This window comes from Meles meles, chromosome 14 (genome assembly GCF_922984935.1).
Source record: "Meles meles chromosome 14, mMelMel3.1 paternal haplotype, whole genome shotgun sequence".
Taxonomy (NCBI): Eukaryota; Metazoa; Chordata; class Mammalia; order Carnivora; family Mustelidae; genus Meles; species Meles meles.
The window spans coordinates 61834887-61855593 of record NC_060079.1 but is presented as its reverse complement, the minus strand read 5'-3'; positions in this window follow the sequence as shown (position 1 = coordinate 61855593).

Here is a 20707-nt window from a genome sequence, read left to right as displayed (position 1 = left end):
TTTCTATGCTGACCTATAATTACTGTTTATATATTGTGCATGTGCTAACTAATAATATAATTAGAAATGTTTCTCATTTTATGCTTTTCTTTACAAATTGACATTCATCCTGGAGAAAAAAATTAGTTAGAAATATACTCATAATAATATCATATCTAATCTTCATTGTTTCCTATCTTTGTTTGCATGAGTTTGTTTTACTACATAAAAGTATTCCCTTTTAAAAATCAGAATCTTAATTATTCAATGTTTTAACAAAAAATTGAATTCAGCATCGAATCGAAATAGTAACCTTGATATTACCAAGCAGTTGAGTGATGTTTCAGGATTTATGAAGGATGATAAAGTTTTTTTAAGAAATAAGTAACATAAATATATATGCATATATATGCAGAACACTTTGCACCTGTATTTTTAATTGTCTATTATGAAGAAAAATAAGTTTTAGTATTCAATGTAAGTCACACTTTTAATCATATAATAATGCCTAGTTCTGAAAGTGAAGGATGAGAGAAGTTCAAATACATGTTTTTCATGACACTGTGTCATCTATGGGGTTATCTGGGATCATGCAGTTTTTCATTTCACAACTAGTCTTTACAACATAATACCCTCTAATTTGGAAAAGAAGCTGGTAAATCGTGATCTGTGGAAGCAATGAAGCTAAGTTTAATCATAAATTTGCCTCTTACCAGCTATGTCACTAAGTGCCTCTAAACCTGAGTTTCCGAATCTTTAAAATGAATATAAGTTTCACTGAGCTACTTTAAAGATTAAGTGGAAATAAATTATAATAGTTCATATAAGATATGACTGTCATAAATAATCGCAAGATTCAGTGTCTCTCTCCGGGAAAAAAATGGGCAAACAGGCTAATCACTGCCGATGCAAACCAGGCTTCTCATACATTTCACTTATGCTTGTATTCGGTTTGGGGCTTATATGAATCTTAGGATAATATGTGTTTTTCAGCTGCAGTGATTCAATTGTCAGGAGGCAGGGAAGAGGGGTATGAAATAAATTTTGAAATATTTTTATTCTTTTTTTTTCATTTTATTTATTTTTTCAGCGTAACAGTATTCATTCTTTTTATTTTTTTATTTTTTTATTTTAATAAATATATTAATTTTTTTTGTCCTTTTTTTTTTATTTTTTCAGCGTAACAGTATTCATTCTTTTTGCACAACACCCAGTGCTTCATGCAAAACGTGCCCTCCCCATTACCCACCACCTGTTCCCCCAACCTCCCACCCCTGACCCTTCAAAACCCTCAGGTTGTTTTTCAGAGTCCATAGTCTCTTATGGTTCACCTCCCCTTCCAAATTTTTTTTTTTTTAATAAACATATAATGTATTTTTATCCCCAGTGGTACAGGTCTGTGAATCGCCAGGTTTACACACTTCACAGCACTCACGATAGCACTTACCCTCCCCAATGTCCATAGCCCCCTCCCCCTCTCCCAATCCCACCTCCCCCCAGAAATATTTTTATGAAGGAATGAAATTTCAACTTTGACTCAGATATTCTAGTTAAAATTTTATAAGCATATTATCTAAACTGATTTTTATTTTGACTTAGCGTTTCTGGTCCTTCATATTACAATATAGCCCGAATTTATTTAATTTCTATCAATGTGAGCATAGGTTCCCTCCTCCAAGTAATTGTGGCTTCCACACATCTCACCATGAAACAGCACAGGTGTTTCCATACAGTGTGAGCAACCATTTGGAGAATCTGGTTCATTATCACCAAGGACACAATTTATTCTGCACTTGACACACTTTTCAATAGTTTGGGGATCATTCTTCATGCGGTGGTAAATCATTGAGGTTTCTTACCAAATGGATAACACAAACAAGATGGTATCTTACAGATATATAAAAATGTGCACATATTAGAATTCTGTGTATGGCCTCAAAAAATCATGTTTGGGGTTTAAATATCTTACCCATAATAACAAATAATTTGAGAGGGGATGAGGAATGATTTTTAATTGAATATTCAGGGCAATAATCTATTTCAATAATCTGTGTGAAATAATAGAATCTAGCTTATATACCATAAGATTAAAAAGCATGAAGAATAGGTCAACATTATAAAGGTTATAAAGGTCAACATTATACACATTAAAAGGTTCTGATAAATATTGAAACTCTGAGATGGAGAGATGGAGTTCAAAGATAGACAATGAAGCAGAATGAAGACAACAGGGAGGAGACTTTGCAAATAATAATGTTATAATTATGTAGCCATTGATGTGTATTGGAATTTGTATTGTTCATGTTCTGCTGATCTTTATCTTTCTTTCCTTATCACTAGGGTGGTTTTTAATTTCTCTAGACTGTGGCAGCTGGTAGAATGTACTTGTTTTGGGACTGGGATAATGCATAATCTTTAATTACTAGTCTTTATCAGTACATTTAAAACCTAGATTCACTCATTCTGTTGTTCTGGGAAAATGACACCTGTAGTCAATTTTTGTCATTCCCAGTAGTTATGTTCTATGAAGTCTCCACAAAACTGAATTAGGAAATACTGAACCATTGTTCCCAGGATAAATCCAATACTAGGTTTTTGTAAGCTTCTGGCCATAACATTTTTTTTATCAACAAATCAACACTTAAGTTTGTTTTATGTGTGTTTCTTTTAAATACATCTTACTTAATATATAGTTGATTTATTAACATGGAACTTAGAGCCAACAGCACTAGAACTCATGCCTGAACAAATCTTATCTAACACATATCTTATATCTATATGATACATGAGAAACTTCTTGCATTTAGGAATTAACACTAGAGAGCATTTCTGCATTATGCTCAGGGGTCATGTTAAAAATGAAATCATCAACAAAAGGAACAAAAATGGGAAAAATATAGTGTGCCTGGGTGGCTCAGTTGGTTAGGCAACTGCCTCTAGCTCAGGTCATGATCCTGGAGTCCCGGGATCAAATCCCACATCGGGCTCCCTGCCTGGCAGGGAGTCTGTTTCTCTCGCTGACCTCTCTCCTCTCATGCTCTCTCTCTTTCTCTAATAAATAAATAAGAAAAATATTTTTTTAAAAATTTTAAAAAAGTGGGAAAAATGTGACACTAAATAGATCAGTGAAAGGACACTTGTTTGTAGTATAAGAACTAAAACAAGAAGGTAGGGCCTCATCTTGTTTGACACCAGCTGGGGATAGTTGTGTGGCGTGATTTGAATTTTTTGCTTGAATTTTGGCGTGATTTTGAATTTTTGTACATATCCCCAAATGACCAAAAAAGCACCATGAGTATTGATCTGGGAGGTCATACAAAATTTTAGTTAAAAGAGGAGTTCTCAAATACAGAATCTGTGAAAAATGAGAATCCATGATATACTGTTTTATTTATTATCCCTAGAATGACTGTTTTTGTCCTTGAAAATTGAATTTTGTTCCATTCAGATGTTTTCTTGTCTGTGACTACTCCATTTCTATATGTGTGTGGGGTCTTTATGGTGATTTGGCATAAGAAGAAAATATTTAAATGAAATTTTAATGAGCAGTGTTGGTTTCTCATTTTTTTTTTTGTTCAAGCTGAGAAAGGCAGCTCATCACAAAGCATAACACCACTTCTCTTTATCATCACTAAGCATCTGTCTTCCATTGAGTCTTGGAACTCAGGAAATGTTCCTATGTATATTTTATGCTCAGTATTATATAGGTTGTACTACATCAGTAACAGCACAAAGTTAAGAAAATAATACACTTTTGGCAATCATGTTAACTACAAATAAAAATTTACGCTGACATTTACTAACTCTACAACTTTAAAATATTGGCGTCATATGTTCCAATACCTGCAATTCCTAATTATTAAGTAGGCTTAATATTTTGCAATAATGTCCTTCAGATTTAATGAGAATATATATTTTAAATCATGCATTGTTCCTGCCATAGAGTAGGCAGTAAATAAATGTTATACTTTCTCCTATTTAATAAATATGTATTATGATGGGGCACCTGGGTGGCTCAGTTGTTAAGGGTCTGACTTCAGCCAGGTCATAATCCCAGGGTCCTGGGATCAAGACCCCCATCTGGCTCCCCACTCAGCAGAAGGCCTGCATCTCCCTCTTTCACTACCCCTATTTGTGCTCTCTCTCTCTCATTGACTCTTTCTCTGTGTCAAATAAATAAAATCTTTAAAAAAATGTATTATGTTTATAAAAAGGCACAGTACAAAAAACACTCTCTCCCACAGGAAATAAAGTCTACTTTACAAAAAGTTAAAAACTTAAAAGTTAATTAATTTAGATCTCTTCAGCATAAATTTAAAAAAAAAAGAAGAAGAAAGAAAAATCTTATTATCTACCACTTGTTTTTCCAAATGCAATGATTTGCAGAGTCGGTTCACCGGGTCATGAGGGAAGTACAGAAATTTCGCTTGATGACATCTGAAATATATCAAGTACTACATCATTTTTCTTTTTTAACTCTAAAACAAAATCAAGTTGAAAAGTGGTTGGTTTAAAAAAACGTAAAAGGTTTAACAAGCTTCAAGTGAACTCGGCAAAGTATAAAAAGCACCATAAAGGGAAATATGTCTAAGGAATCAGTTGTCAGGTATGGCAAAACAACTTGCTGAAAGTGGGAAACCATGTCCTTGGGCAAACCATCTTGACATAGAAAATTTCAAAAGCATCAAATATAATATGAACATTTTTCACTTCCTTGAGTCACTTCATTTGAGCTACCTGACTCACAAAGGAATATATATTTTTTTTAAATTAACCAGGGTCGTCATACCTAAAGCTATAAAATAGCAGGCCAAAAGAAGAAAAAAGTACAATCAATAATAGCAACAGAAGGGAAAATGTGGTATTTTTTTCCTTTCATCTAATGATAATGAAGGAACTATAAGATAGGCAAAATATATTATCCCCATGGGAGTTTTACAGAGTATTAAAAACAAAGGATTTTTCCTGATGATAATAAATATTTGAAATGAGGTTTTCTAAGACATTGTTGTAATGCATTACAAAATAGACATGTGCTAACAGAAGATAACTAATAGTTATTGGTTTAAAAAACATGATTTTTCCCTAATCTCTTAAAAGAAGTATAACAAGCATTTATTATAATTCCAGCATAGCATATTTTACTCATCTAGAACAAACACCCAAAAAGTTTTATAGATAATAAACATCATATTACATTACATGATGTTGCAAAAGTTTATAATGGAAACATTTGTTCTTGTAGCTTGGCAATAAGAATCTTTAAACTAGGAATGGGGGTCATTTTAATAGACCTTTGATTTCTACAAATTTCAGTCCTCCAATAAAAACTCAAATGGTATTGAAGATAAATGGTTCGATGAATTAAGCCAGTGCAAACACTGGCATCAATATTTTGTATCATTCAGATGAAAAAGTGGTAGGAAAAGGAAGGAGTTTTGGAAAATCCTAACCATGTCACACATCATATATATGAGAAATGGCAGAAAGAAAGAAAGAAAGAAAGAAAGAAAGAAAGAAAGAAAGAAAGAATCTTTGTCTCATTCTCTCTCATTTTCTCTTTTAATCCAAAGCAGTGAATTTCAGAAGTAACCAAAGTGAACTAGTTTAAATGATCTGTATTGGAGAAGACATTAAATAACCAAGACAGCATCAAGGATTCCATTTGTGTCTCAGAGTGAAGTGTTTTCCTTCACCTGTTTAAACTTTTCAAAGCAACATGGGAGGATTACCTCCACCCCTGTTTAGCTTTTTAAGTCCACCTGCAAAATTAAGTTTTGTAAAATTTTTGCCAGTTCTCTCTTTTGAAGTTTTACCTTTTCAAGAATGTTTGATGGACTCCATTGCATTTATGTCAGGTAGCTGTGGCCAGAGAAAAATAGAAACTACTGATGGAATTGCTGACCTACATGAAACATTTTTTCACTGAGATGCAGAGGGCCACACTGGCACAGATAATGGGTTTCCGATCTCAGCCTATCTTGGGTATGCTTTACTGAGCCTTTTACTTTGTGTCTGTTTATTTGCTAGTCTCTCCTTGACTCACTTTGAACTATTTTTCACCCAGATGATAGGAAGTATTTTGGAGCTAAGCAGGCACTTCAGTGAAACCAAAATGGTTTCTGTGTTCAGTGTTCTCTAAGCTGCTCCTAATAATTCACATTGCAAAGTTCCTCCATTTGGTGACTCTCTAGTTTCCCGAGCTAGTCAGGTGTGTCAAGCTAAGGGCTTGTGTTAGGAAAAAAAGTACTGTATGTTCCCAGTTCTCTTTCGAACCATAGCTGTTTGGTAAAAGGACTTCTCAGTAGAAGAAATCCACAGAAATCAAAACTTATGGGTGGGCTGCTTCTTTTTAATTCCTAAAGATGATGTTTCGACATCAGAATAAATGAGGACCCAAGGCTGCAGCATCTGCTTGAGCCTGGATGTGTCACTGCTACTTTAAGTATTGAAAAAAAAAAAGGAATTCAAATAAATTTAGTCACTAGACTAGTAAGAAATTGTTTCCACCTTGCCTTTTAAGCTGCTCTAGAATCACAAAAATGCAGATGTTCTGAGAAGGAAACTTACAGTATGAGTCAATGAAATTTTGATTAAAATTCTACCTTCTCTGAAACATCTAAACATTTCCTGTTTTAAATGCTAGATATGCCGATGACTAAAGCTGATATGATTAAAAACCAAACTGCTAAGCATGTAAATGTGGATATTTAGAAAGCTGGGTAATATTCAAGGTTCTAAAAGTATACCTTATCCTTTATGTATTTTATCCATATTAAAATATGTAATTGGGTTAACTAATTTAGTTAACTAAAAAAAAAAAAAACGTGGAATAATCAATTTAAAAAGGTCGGCTCTAATAGGAGTTAGCCATGTTTTCTCCTATGACTAATGATTCATTTTATAAGCCTAAGTTTATTTTTCTATAAACTAGGATATACTCTAAATATTCTGCCAACTATTGAGTTGTTTTAAAGCCAAAAAAAAAAAAAAGGCTTCATGTCAGTGAACTTTGAAATCAGCTGTCTTATCTTTCAGATAAATAAAATTCACATAAACTACGAAATTGGAGCTTTTCATTTTCCTTCCTTCTTTACCTCCTCTCTTTTATTTCTTTCATTGGCTTCTTTGTTCATAATAATGTTACTGTGGCATAAAGCCACTATTATATTGAAAAATTCAATTTGGATTCAATTTGGTACTTATGTGATATGGATGTTAAAGGATATAGTTTTTTAATGATGACTTTGACAAACAAGTTATCATTGTTAACAACTCTCAGATCTTATTTAGAATATGAATTCTGAAATAGTTACCTAAGGACCTTCATATTTAACTTTAAAAACTGTTCTCAGTATGCAAAGAACATTATTTGCCAACTTGTATTTAACAGTCAGAATACTTGGCACTGAATAAAAATTTTGAATTCTGCCTAGTCATTAATGCATTAATGGGACTGAGTCCCAAAATTAAAGCCAATCTACAGAAAGATATGCTATCTAAGGTAATGCCATAACAAAATGTGCTGTAAAGTGGACTTTAATTCACTCTCCAGATAGAAGAAAGAGAATCACTTGAAAATCTATAATGAAGCCCCACATTTGCTATTGTGGGAACAAATTAAAAAAATATTTTCTAGAATTGTTTTTTAAACTATTAACTTCTGTGTTCTCATGTTATATTATTAACACTAACCTAGCTGGAACATTTTTCATTTGTTTGCATGTTATTTTGATTGTTGCTGTTGTTGCACTTGACTAAAGAAAATACAAAACATTTACATAAATTTACCATAATGCCCCCCCAAAAAGGGGGGGAAGGTTATTTGTTCAAGTAAAACTATATTAATATGCAACTTTAATTCTTTAAACTCAGATTTAAAAAATATAAGTTCTGACTAACCTATTTTCTTCTGTATAATCACTGCTCTCTTTTGGGCATGAAGGGAGGAAATAAGCATTTTGTCTCCTGATTAATAGTGATACAAACTATCGGTAAAATGTAGGCAATTAATACATAGATACTATCTACTGTCTCCTGAAATTCCAATAATGTAAGAGAAAAGAGAAAAAAAGCAGAGGGGTGGGTAAGGGGATGAAATTCACAAAACCAAAGAAACAGGAAAGGAACATAAAATTTTAGAAACTGGTTGTTAATGCATATATGGTAACATTTATCAGACAAGAAAAAGCTTAGACTTAAGTTGGTGCATTAGACTGCAGGTTTGCTCTCTGAAAGTTTTGAACAACATGAGTCATGTTGGACAACCTGAACATGGCTTTTGGCAGTAACACATGCTGAAAACAGAGATGAGTAGAAACTTGCACATTGAAAGTTGAAAGAGCTAACAAGTATGTGCTCAGCTCCCCGTAGGAGGTTTAGATATCCCCATTCTTACCCATAGGAAGGACAATCAAAGATTTCTCTTTAGAAATTAATCAGGGATAATGAATTATAAATATTTTTAGTCAGAGGCCCAGCCAGACCAATCTATAGAAATGTTCAAATCTATAACCACGCCTAGTCTCACAGAGATTTTGGTGGATTTTATTGTTTTTTATTCTTGACTATGGACAGAGAACTGGGAACCCTTAGACAATTGAGGAAATTTTCTAATATGAAAGATGAATTAATATAATGAAGAAACACTCTGGAAACAGACAATGCATGGGATAGAAAAGATCTTTTAAAAATCGACTATTCATATTTAGCATCTTTTTTAAAAGTACAATGATATTCTATCTATTCTAAAGGCTGTATATAATAAAATATTTAGAAAACACTTGCATTGAAAATCAATATGATGGCAGTAAGGAAAAAAGTTAAGATAAGTATTGGAACTTAAAGTTGAAAAACTATTCCATATTGAGAACAAAACTACATCAATATTAAAAATATAAGAAAAGACATAAGGTTAGAAAACTAGAGCATGTTATACTATACGGTTAATAAGAGTTTAAGAAACAGGGAGTAGAGGAAATGATAGGATGTTTTCAAGGGATTGTATTTTACTTACCAGAATTAAGACATTTTTTTCTTGATTGAAATTGTCCTTAGCTAAGTGGCAAGCAACAAAGAAAACCACGCTGATACAAAATATTAGAACATTAGGATTAAAGCCCTAAATCATCCAAATTTTAGAAGAAAGTCCTTACATCAACCAAAGAACAGAAAAAAAAAAGGCACATTCTACTTTATCCAATACCATAAGTTAGAAGATAGTACTCTTTCTTCAAAATATTGATGAGCCTTATTCCCAGATGTAATTCTATATAGAAGCAAACTGGCAACTAATTTACTCATTCAATTATTCAATTATTCGAGTATTTTTCAATGCCTATTATGACTTAGGCAGTCATAACAAGGAGAAAATATATTATAAAATAGACAAAATTCTACTTTAAAGTAGTAAATATTTTAATAGTGGAGACGAAATAGATAAGTAAAACTAGAGAATTTGAGACCATGATAAGTGATGAGGACAACAAATAAAGTAGACCAAAATAAAATAAATTAATTAAATCAGTCCTAATCTTCTGAACAAAAATAGCATATCTTTAATAAAATGCAAATTATAAGATAAAATGTGCACCAAATTTAGACTTTTAACATGTGCATTCACATTTCTGAAGGAATCATTGGAAGTGTAGATACATATAAATTCCAAAATAATTAAAGAAAAAAACCCAGGAAGGATAAAATTTTTGAATCCGTTTAAAAGATGACAGGAAAAGTAAAAGAAACAATGTTAAAACAATTTTGACAATTCTAAGATGAAACAAAACTGAGATGAAAATTAACCCACAGTTTCAGAGATTCCTGAGCAAAAAATGCTAGGTTTTTCTTTTGTTTTAGTTGAAATATATTTAATTTTTAATTTATTTCTTATTTTTTATAAACATATAATGTATTTTTATCCCCAGGGGTAGAGGTCTGAGAATTGCCAGGTTTACACACTTCACAGCACTCACCATAGTACATACCCTCCCCAATGTCAATAACCCCCCCTCCCCCTCTCCAAACCCCACCTCCCCCCAGCAACCCCCAGTTTGTTTTGTGAGATTAAGAGTCACTTGTGGTTTGTCTCCCTCCCAATCCCATCTTGTTTCATTTATTCTTCTCCTATCCCCCTAACCCCCCATGTTGCATCTCCACGTCCTCATATCAGGGAGATAATATGACTGTTGTCTCTCTCCAATTGACTTATTTCACTAAGCATGATACCCTCTAGTTCCATCCATGTCGTTGCAAATGGCAAGCTTTCATTTCTTTTGATGGCTGCATAGTATTCCATTGTGTATATATACCACTTCTTCTTAATCCATTCATCTCTTGATGGACATCTAGGTTCTTTCCATACTTTGGCTATTGTAGACATTGCTGCTATAAACATTCGGGTACACGTGCCCCTTCGGATCACTACGTTTGTATCTTTAGGGTAAATACCCAGTAGTGCAATTGCTGGGTCATAGGGTAGTTTTATTTTCAACACTTTGAGGAACCTCCATGCTGTTTTCCAGAGTGGTTGCACCAGCTTGCATTCCCACCAACAGTGTAGGAGGGTTCCCCTTTCTCCACATCCTCGCCAGCATCTGTCATTTCCTGACTTGTTCATTTTAGCCATTCTGACTGGTGTGAGGTGATATCTCATTGTGGTTTTGATTTGTATTTCCCTGATGCCGAGTGATGTGGAGCACTTTTTCATGTGTCTGTTGGCCATCTGGATATCTTCTTTGCAGAAATGTCTGTTCATGTCCTCTGCCCATTTCTTGATTGGATTGTTTGTTCTTTGGGTGTTGAGTCTGCTAAGTTCCTTATAGATTTTGGATACTAGCCCTTTATCTGATATGTCGTTTGCAAATATCTTTTCACATTCTGTCAGTTGTCTTTTGGTTTTGTTAACTGTTTCAAAAGCTTTTGATCTTGATGAAATCCCAACAGTTCATTTTTGAGCTGGCTTCCCTTGCCTTTGCCGATGTTCCTAGGAAGATGTTGCTGCGGCTGAGGTCGAAGAGATTGCTGCCTGCGTTCTCCTCAAGGATTTTGATGGATTCCTTTCTCACATGGAGGTCCTTCATCCATTTTGAGTCTATTTTCGTGTGTGGTGTAAGGAAGTGGTCCAATTTCATTTTTCTGCATGTGGCTGTCCAATTTTCCCAGCACCATTTATTGAAGAGGCTGTCTTTTTTCCATTGGACATTCTTTCCTGCTTTGTCGAAGATTAGTTGACCATAGAGTTGAAGGTCAATTTCTGGGCTCTCTATTCTTTTCCATTGATCTATGTGTCTGTTTTTGTGCCAGTACCATGCTGTCTTGATGACGACAGCTTTGTAATAGAGCTTGAAGTCCGGAATTGTGATGTCACCAACTTTGGCTTTCTTTTTCAATATTCCTTTGGCTATTCAAGGTCTTTTTTGGTTCCATATAAATCTGAGGATTATTTGTTCCATTTCTTTGAAAAAAATGGATGGTATTTTGATAGGGATTGCATTAAATGTGTAGATTGCTTTAGGTAGCACAGACATTTTCACAATATTTATTCTTCCAATCCAGGAGCATGGAACATTTTTCCATGTCTTTGTGTCTTCCTCAATTACTTTCATGAGTACTTTATAGTTTTCTGCATATAGATTCTTAGCCTCTTTGGTTAGGTTTATTCCTAGGTATCTTATAGTTTTGGGTGTAATTGTAAATGGGATGGACTTCTTAATTTCTCTTTCTTCTGTCTTGTTGTTGGTGTACAGAAATGCAACTGATTTCTGTGCATTGATTTTATATCCTGACACTTTACTGAATTCCTGGACAAGCTCTAGCAGTTTTGGAGTGGAGTCTTTTGGGTTTTGCACATATAGTATCATATCATCTGCGAAGAGTGATAGTTTGACTTCTTCTTTGCCGATTTGGATGCCTTTAATTTCTTTTTGTTTTCTGATTGCTGAGGCTAGGTCTTCTAGTACTATGTTGAATAGCAGTGGTGATAATGGACATCCCTGCCGTGTTCCTGACCTTAACGGAAAAGCTTTCAGTTTTTCTCCATTGAGAATGATATTTGCGGTGGGTTTTTCATAGATGGCTTTGATAATATTGAGGTATGTGCCCTCTATCCCTATACTTCGAAGAGTTTTGATCAGGAAGGGATGCTGTACTTTGTCAACTGCTTTTTCAGCATCTATGGAGAGTATCATATGGTTCTTGTTCTTTCTTTTATTAATGTGTTGTATCACATTGATTTGCAGATGTTGAACCAACCCTGCAGCCCTGGAATAAATCCCACTTGGTCGTGGTGAATAATCCTTTTAATGTACTGTTGAATCCTATTGGCTAGTATTTTGATGAGAATTTTCACATCTGTGATCATCAAGGATATTGGCCTGTAGTTCTCTTTTTTGGTGGGAACCTTTTCTGGTTTTGGGATCAAGGTGATGCTGGCCTCATAAAATGAGTTTGGAAGTTTTCCTTCCATTTCAATTTTTTGGTACAGTTTCAGGAGAATAGGAATTAGTTCTTCTTTAAATGTTTGGTAGAATTCCCCTAGGAAGCCGTCTGGCCCTGGGCTTTTGTTTATTTGGAGATTTTTGATGACTGTTTCAATCTCCTTACTGGTTATGGGCCTGTTCAGGATTTCTATTTCTTCCTGGTTCAGTTGTGGTAGTTTATATGTCTCTAGGAATGCATCCATTTCTTCCAGATTGTCAAATTTGTTGGTGTTGTGATCTCTCCTCTTTCATTCATGATTTTATTTATTTGCGTCCTTTCTCTTTTCTTTTTAATAAGTCTGGCCAGGGGTTTATCAATCTTATTGATTCTTTCAAAGAACCAGCTCCTAGTTTCATTGATTTTTTCTATTGTTTTTTTGGTTTCTATTTCATTGATTTCTGCTCTGATCTTTATGATTTCTCTTCTCCTGCTGGGTTTAGGGTTTCTTTCTTGTTCTTTCTCCAGCTCCTTTACGTGTAGGGTTAGGTTGTGTACTTGAGACCTTTCTTGTTTCTTGAGAAAGGCTTGTACCGCTATATATTTTCCTCTCAGGACTGCCTTTGCTGTGTCCCACAGATTTTGAACCGTTTTGTTTTCATTATCATTTGTTTCCATGAATTTGTTTAATTCTTCTTTAATTTCCTGGTTGACCCATTCATTCTTTAGAAGGATGCTGTTCAGTCTCCATGTATTTGGGTCCTTTCCAAATTTACTCTTGTGATTGAGTTCTAGCTTTAGACCATTATGGTCCGAAAATATGCAGGGAATGATCCTAATCTTTTGATACCGGTTGAGACCTGATTTGTGACCCAGGATGTGATCTATTCTGGAGAAGGTTCCATGTGCACTAGAGAAGAATGTGTATTCTGTTGCTTTGGGATGAAATGTTCTGAATATATCTGTGATGTCCATCAGGTCCAGTGTGTCATTTAAGGCCTTTATTTCCTTGTTGATCTTTTGCTTGGTTGATCTGTCCATTTCAGTGAGGGGAGTTTCCAAGTCCCCTACTATTATTGTATTATTATTGATGTGTTTCTTTGATTTTGTTATTAATTGGTTGATATAGTTGGCTGCTCCCACGTTAGGGGCATAGATATTGAAAATTGTTAGATCTTCTTGTTGGACAGACCCTTTGAGTATGATAGAGTGTCCTTACTCATCTCTTATTATAGTCTTTGGCTTAAAATCTAATTGATCTGATATAAGGATTGCCACCCCAGCTTTCTTCTGATGCACATTAGCATGGTAAATTGTTTTCCACCCCCTCACTTTAAATCTGGAGGTGTCTTCCCGTCTAAAATGAGTTTCTTATAGGCAACATATAGATGGGTTTTGTTTTTTTATCCATTCTGATACCCTGTGTCTTTTGTTTGAGGCATTTATCCCATTAACATTCAGAGTAACTATTGAGAGATATGAATTTAGTGTCATTATATTGCCTGTAAGGTGACTGTTACTGTATATTGTCTCCGTACCTTTCTGATCTACTACTTTTAGGCTCTCTTTGCTTAGAGGACCCCTTTCAATTTTTCCTGTAGAGCTGGTTTGGTGTTTACAAATTCTTTCAGTTTTTGTTTGTCCTGGAAGCTTTTTATCTCTCCTTCTATTTTCAATGATAGCCTAGCTGGATAGAGTATTCTTGGCTGCATGTTTTTCTCGTTTAGTGCTCTGAATATATCATGCCAGCTCTTTCTGGCCTGCCAGGTCTCTGTGGATAAGTCTGCTGCCAATCTAATATTTTTACCATTGTATGTTACAGACTTCTTTTCCCGGGCTGCTTTCAGGATTTTCTCTTTTTCACTAAGACTTGTAAATTTTACTATTAGGTGATGAGGTGTGGACCTATTCTTGTTGATTTTGAGGGGGGTTCTCTGCACCTCCTGGATTTTGTTGCTTGTTCCCTTTGTCATATTAGGGAAATTCTCTCCAATAATTCTCTCCAATAGACCTTCTGCTCCCCTCTCTCTTTCTTCTTCTTCTGGAATCCCAATTATTCTAATGTTGTTTCATCTTATGGTGTCACTTATCTCTCGAATTCTCCCCTCGTGGTCCAGTAGCTGTTTGTCCCTTTTTTGCTCAGCTTCCTTATTCTCTGTCCTTTGGTCTTCTTATCACTAATTCTTTCTTCTGCCTCATTTATCCTAGCAGTGAGAGCCTCCATTTTTGACTGCACCTCATTAATAGCTTTTTTGATTTCAACTTGGTTAGATTTTAGTTCTTCTTCTCCAGAAAGGGCTTTTATATCTCCAGAGAGGGTTTCTCTAATATCTTCTGTGCCTTTTTCGAGCCCGGCTAGAACCTTCAGAATCATCATTCTGAACTCTTGATCTGACACATTACCAATGTCTGTGTTGATTAGGTCCCTAGCCTTCAGTACTGCCTCTTGTTCTTGTGTTTGTGGTGAGTTTTTCTGCCTTTTCATTTTGTCCAGGTAAGAGGATATGAAGGATCAAATAAAATACTTAAAGGGTGGCAAAGACCCCAGAAAAATGCTCTGTAACCAAATCAGAAGAGACCCCAAATTGTGGGGGGGAGAAAGGGGATAAAAAGTGGTTCAGAAAAAAAAAAAAGAAAAAAATTTAAAAAATAAAACAAATAAAGAAAAAATATAAAAATCGAAGAAAAGATATATATATATTTTAGATAAACTAGTCAAAAAACGTTAAAAAAGAAAAGGGTAAAAGTTTTAAAAAATTTAGCAGAAGAAGAAAAAAGAAAGAAAGAAATTGAAAAAAAAATTGAATTAACCACAAGACTAAAGAATCATGGGGAGAAAGCCATGAGTTCTGTGCTTTGCTTTCTGCTCCTCTGGAATTCCGCTGCTGTCCTAGGTATTGAACCTGCTTTCCTTGATAGATGAACTTCGTCCTGGCTGGATAGTTTGTTGATCTTCTGGGGGAAGGGCCTGTTGTAGTGACTCTCAAGTGTCTTTGCCCGAGGCGGAATTGCACCGCCCTTACCAGGGGCCTGACTAAGTAATCCGCTCGGGTTCGCTTTTGAGAGATTTTGTTCCCTGAACACTTTCTGTAGATTTCCCGAGGACAGGAATGAAAATGGCAGCCTCCCAGTCTCCGGCCCGGAGGAGCCGAGAGCCTGGGGCCCCACTCCTCAGTGCGCCCCCAGAGGACAGCACCCAATCACTCCAGTATCCCCAGCCTCCTGCCGTGCTCCCAGCTCACCCAGCCTGCGACAGGTTCAAGGTAACCCCGAGCTGAGAGTTCAGTTCTCGGCTCTGTCTCTGTTGCCCACTTCTCCGTTCTAATATCTGTGAGCTCTGCGACACTCCGACACCCCCAATCCTTCTGTGACCCTGCGGGACCTGGGGCCATACTGACCCCGCATGGGCTTCAGCCCAGTTTAGCCTCTGGAGCAATGACCCTCAGTGGAAAAGACTTTTAAAAGTCCTGATTTTGTGCTTCGTTGCTCTGCCGCTTGCCGGGAGCTGGCCCCTCCCTCCGCGGTCTATCTTCCCATCGTTTTAGATTCACTTCTCCACCAGTCCTACCTTTCAGAAAGTGGTTGATTTTCTGTTTCTAGAATTGCTATTCTTCTTCTCTTTGATCTCCTGTTGGATTTGTAGGTGTCTGCAATGTTTAGATAAGCTATCGAGCTGATCTCCTGCTACCTGATGTAGTCTCAGCCTGCTACTTCTCTGCCATCTTGACTCCTCCCCCTAGTTGAAATATATTTAACATGTAACATTGGATACATTTAATATTGAAATATATTTGACATGTAACACTGTACACATTTAAAGTATATAAATATTAATTTGATAGATTTATATATTGTAATATGATTGTCATTTTAGCAATAATTAGCACCACATAATTACTTTTTCTTTCTCTTTTAGTGGTTGAAGTAATTAAGTTCTAATCTGTAACAAGTTTGATTGTTATAATACAGTATTGTCTGAATTCACTACCATGTATTAGCTTTGTAGAACTTACTACTGTTATGAGTTCGTATCCTGAACATCTGTCCTATACCCCTGCCCCTTATCTCCTGGTAACACTCAGATGTGGAATCTTTAAAAAAAAAAAAAAAAAATTGGCAACTGTTTTAAAGGTAGAGAAAAAAAGACTTTGCCAAGTACTTTCTAAGACCTAAACAAAACAAAACAAAGCAAAAAAGTTGTTGTTAGTAATCTTGGAGTTGTTCTTTTTAGTTCTGTATATACTCAGACATTATTATAAAGTAGTCTTTTGTCCTGTTCCTTCATAATCACCAAGTAACTTTATAAAATGTTGGTTTCTCTGAAATTGGTTATGTTCAAGAGAACACCATAGAAATTTCTGTTAGAGTAAGGGCAATTTTCTCTTGAAAATAGCCAGGTGCTTTTAGTTTTCCCTCAGTTCCTGCCCTTCTTAGTCATCATTTAAGACTATGACTAGCTTCTTTGGGGATTTGTTTTGCAGTCTTCTATAATAAAAGAAATATAAAAATATGTGGATAAATAGAAAACACAAAGTAAAATCAGACTTGTAAATCAATATATGTGTAGTAAATTTTTGATATGAAAGATGAGGATGCCAGTTGAATTCAAAACCATAATTATATTCTGTCTATAGCAAAGCTAATTAAATTATAAGGACACAAAGAATTAAACAGTAAAAACTAGAAAAAGAATAATACCAAGATAATACTGATACAAACCAAAGTTCATATAGGTCACCTGCTAATAAATAAAATAAGCTTTAAAATGAAAACATCACTAGAGATACAGTCACTATTTTCCTGTTAAAATATCCAGTTTATCAGGAAGATATATAAATAATAAACTTGTAGATTTTAATAGCCCAGAAACACCAATTCCATCCAATTTTTAAGGTCATCTCCATCTCCATACAGAATAGTTTATTGATGTTATTCTTAACATATGGATAAATTAATAGGAATTATACCTAAAAACAGGTTTCTACCATAACAAAACCTTAATTAAGAAGTTGGTAGTGGGAGGCAAAGTCTTTGTTGAAACTATAGTTTATAGTAACTCAAAATGTTTCTTACAAGTCTGCTTAGTCAGAAGCTCTGGGGGAACGGTTAGAAAACTTAAACAGTGTTTGTTGGTGTGTTGATTGCCTTTGGTTACTTACACAAAAGAAATGAACCCAGGGAAGAATTGGCCAGTTTTCAGCTAGAAATTGAAAGATATAGATTTTTTTGGTAATACTATGTTCTGAAAATATAATTTTGCCTAGAATAAATTATTCAGAGGGTGATCTAAATGATTTAGAGGAACCAACACTGGGGAAAGAAAAAAAAAACTTCTGTGTTCAATCAGTTCTTTTGATTCTTTTTGATATGACAGAAATAAAAGATCAGACACCAGATTAATTCAATTAGTGAACTCCTAAAAGAAGTACAACTTTTGGGTGAGAAACACAAAGGCTAAAGCTATTGAATGATCCCAATTCTATCTAAGTTTGAAAACCTTATGGTTCGCCTCCCCTCCCCAATGTCCATAGCCCGCTCCCCCTCTCCCAATCCCACCTCCCCCCAGCAACCCCCAGTTTGTTTTGTGAGATTAAGAGTCATTTATGGTTTGTCTCCCTCCCAATCCCATCTTGTTTCATTTATTCTTCTCCTATCCCCCTACCCCCCCATGTTGCTTCTCCATGTCCTCATATCAGGGAGATCATATGATAGTTGTCTTTCTCCGATTGACTTATTTCACTAAGCATGATACACTCTAGTTCCATCCACGTCGTCGCAAATGGCAAGATTTCATTTCTTTTGATGGCTGCATAGTATTCCATTGTGTATATATACCACATCTTCTTGATCCATTCATCTGTTGATGGACATCTAGGTTCTTTCCATAGTCTGGCTATTGTAGACATTGCTGCTATAAACATTCGGGTACACGTGCCCCTTCGGATCACTATGTTTGTATCTTTAGGGTAAATACCCAGTAGTGCAATTGCTGGGTCATAGGGTAGTTCTATTTTCAACATTTTGAGGAACCTCCATGCTGTTTTCCAGAGTGGTTGCACCAGCTTGCATTCCCACCAACAGTGGAGGAGGGTTTTGAAGGGTCAGGGGTGGGAGGTTGGGGGAACAGGTGGTGGGTGATGGGGAGGGCACGTTTTGCATGGAGCACTGGGTGTTGTGCAAAAAGAATGAATACTGTTACGCTGAAAAAAAAATAAATATTATTAGTATATTAAAAAAAAAAAGAAAGAAAACCTTTCAACTGAAACTTAATTTGGGACAGTTTCAAATTTTGAGGTTTTTGACAAACAAATATAGGATGAATTTATGTCAGACTTAACTTGAAAAATAGCTGTATTTAATATTTTTATTTTAACCTGCAAGACAGTTTTGTTTGTGTTATTTTGTCAGTTATTTTGTCTCTAGGAGATGTCTTAGTACACAGTGTGAATATGTGAATAGCATTTTTTTAAAAATCAGTACTTCTCATGATGTTACTTGATTTCATTGCAGAATTTTAATAAACAATTTTAGACAATTTGATGGCAAATTATTTGAGAAACTTTCATTCTGGAGTACTCTGTGATTTCAGAATGTACTTAATTAATTGAGTCATTCTTCTGACCCATTACAGAAATTTCTGGCTCTAAATTCTACACTACCTACCCTAAGTTTCTGGTTTCTGCCCTGTTTGTTGCCCAGCTCTTTTTCTAACTATTATAAAGGAGGTTAATTATCATGCTGGGTGAGAAAATGACAACAATGGGTTCACATTTCTGAAATGAGCAATTTAGGAACAAAACAGTGCACAGGGAATTCAGCCCATTCTTTTCTTGTACCTCAAAATCAAAAGAAAATATAGAAGTGTATTTTTTGCAGACACTGCATTCCCTCTGACTGGAGGGGGTTTTCCTGTGTAGAGTTTAGGATCATTAGGAGACCTCAGGCCTATTTGACACTAAAATCAAACTGTTCTTCCAATCTAGCCTGACAAGTTATAAAAATTTTCTTTTAGTGTCTTACTTGATGAGTGTGCTGTTTTATTTCTCAATTTATTCATAACTGGAATAGGGAAAAGGAGTGCTATTTACTGACCTCTCAAAAAGAAGAAAAAAAAGAGAAAGAAACATATAACATGAGCTTTAGATAATCATCATGTAAATTCTCTAACTTGGGACAAAATATTTTTTTTTTAAGATTTTATTTATTTGACAGAGAGAGATCACAAGTAGGCAGAGAGGCAAGCAGAGAGAGAGAGAGGAGGAAGCAGGCTCCCTGCCGAGCAAAGAGCCCAATGTGGGACTCGATCCCAGGACCCTGGGATCATGACCTGAGCTGAAGGCAGAGGCTTAACCCACTGAGCCACCCAGGCACCCGGGACAAAATCTTTAGGCTGATGATTCTGATTTATATTTTTCTTCTCATCAACTCTCTTCTAAAACTGAATTTCCATAAGTACATTTTCTATACAGTGGTCTCATAAAATAGGCCAATCTTAATAAACTCAAAATTAATTTCATCCTTATATGTTTATCCTACTATATTTCTTATTTGTATTTATAAACCTTAAAGCATCTAATCCAGAGGTTATACATGACACTGAGACCTAATGGAATCAAGGCTATTATAGGCATAGCCTGTCATAGATCTAAGAACTTATAGAATTTCATAGTCCTACAAATTCACTATTTATGTAGGAAAGGTTGGCATAGTATAATTCAACAGTTAATTAAAATGGAGGATTTTTCTTAGCAATGAATAGCTTCCTTGATCATTCCCAGTAGGAATGATTACCAAAGCATAGAAGAGGCTATAATTAGAGTTGAAGTGTACTCAGGTGTGGCATTTTAGGAAGCTGATACTGTTGGTAAAAAATTAAATTAAGGGAAGAAATTAAGGTCAGGAATAAACAAATGGAGAAGATGAGGTAAAGAATATAGACATTTTATGTGGATGAAGAAGTGAAAAAGGCAAGCGTAAACTCTCCAGAACATGAAAAATTCTAGGTTTAGTACACACTTATCCTTCTAGTTTCTCTAATACATTAGCCTGACCATGGCTTATCATGTAAATAATTAAAATGTAGTCAATCAAAAAATAAATAAATAACATATATTCAGTTAAGTAAAAAAGAGCATAATATTCAGAACTGCTACTACATAATATTCATAACTGCTACTAAAATGAATTTAAATAGAATTTGTCTCTCCATAATGCCAAAAATTGACTTATTTCCTTGAAGGACTAAACCTCTGTCAAATATCCAATCTAAAATATTGAGTTTCTGTAGGCAGAGAATCACAGGTAGAAGTTTCTT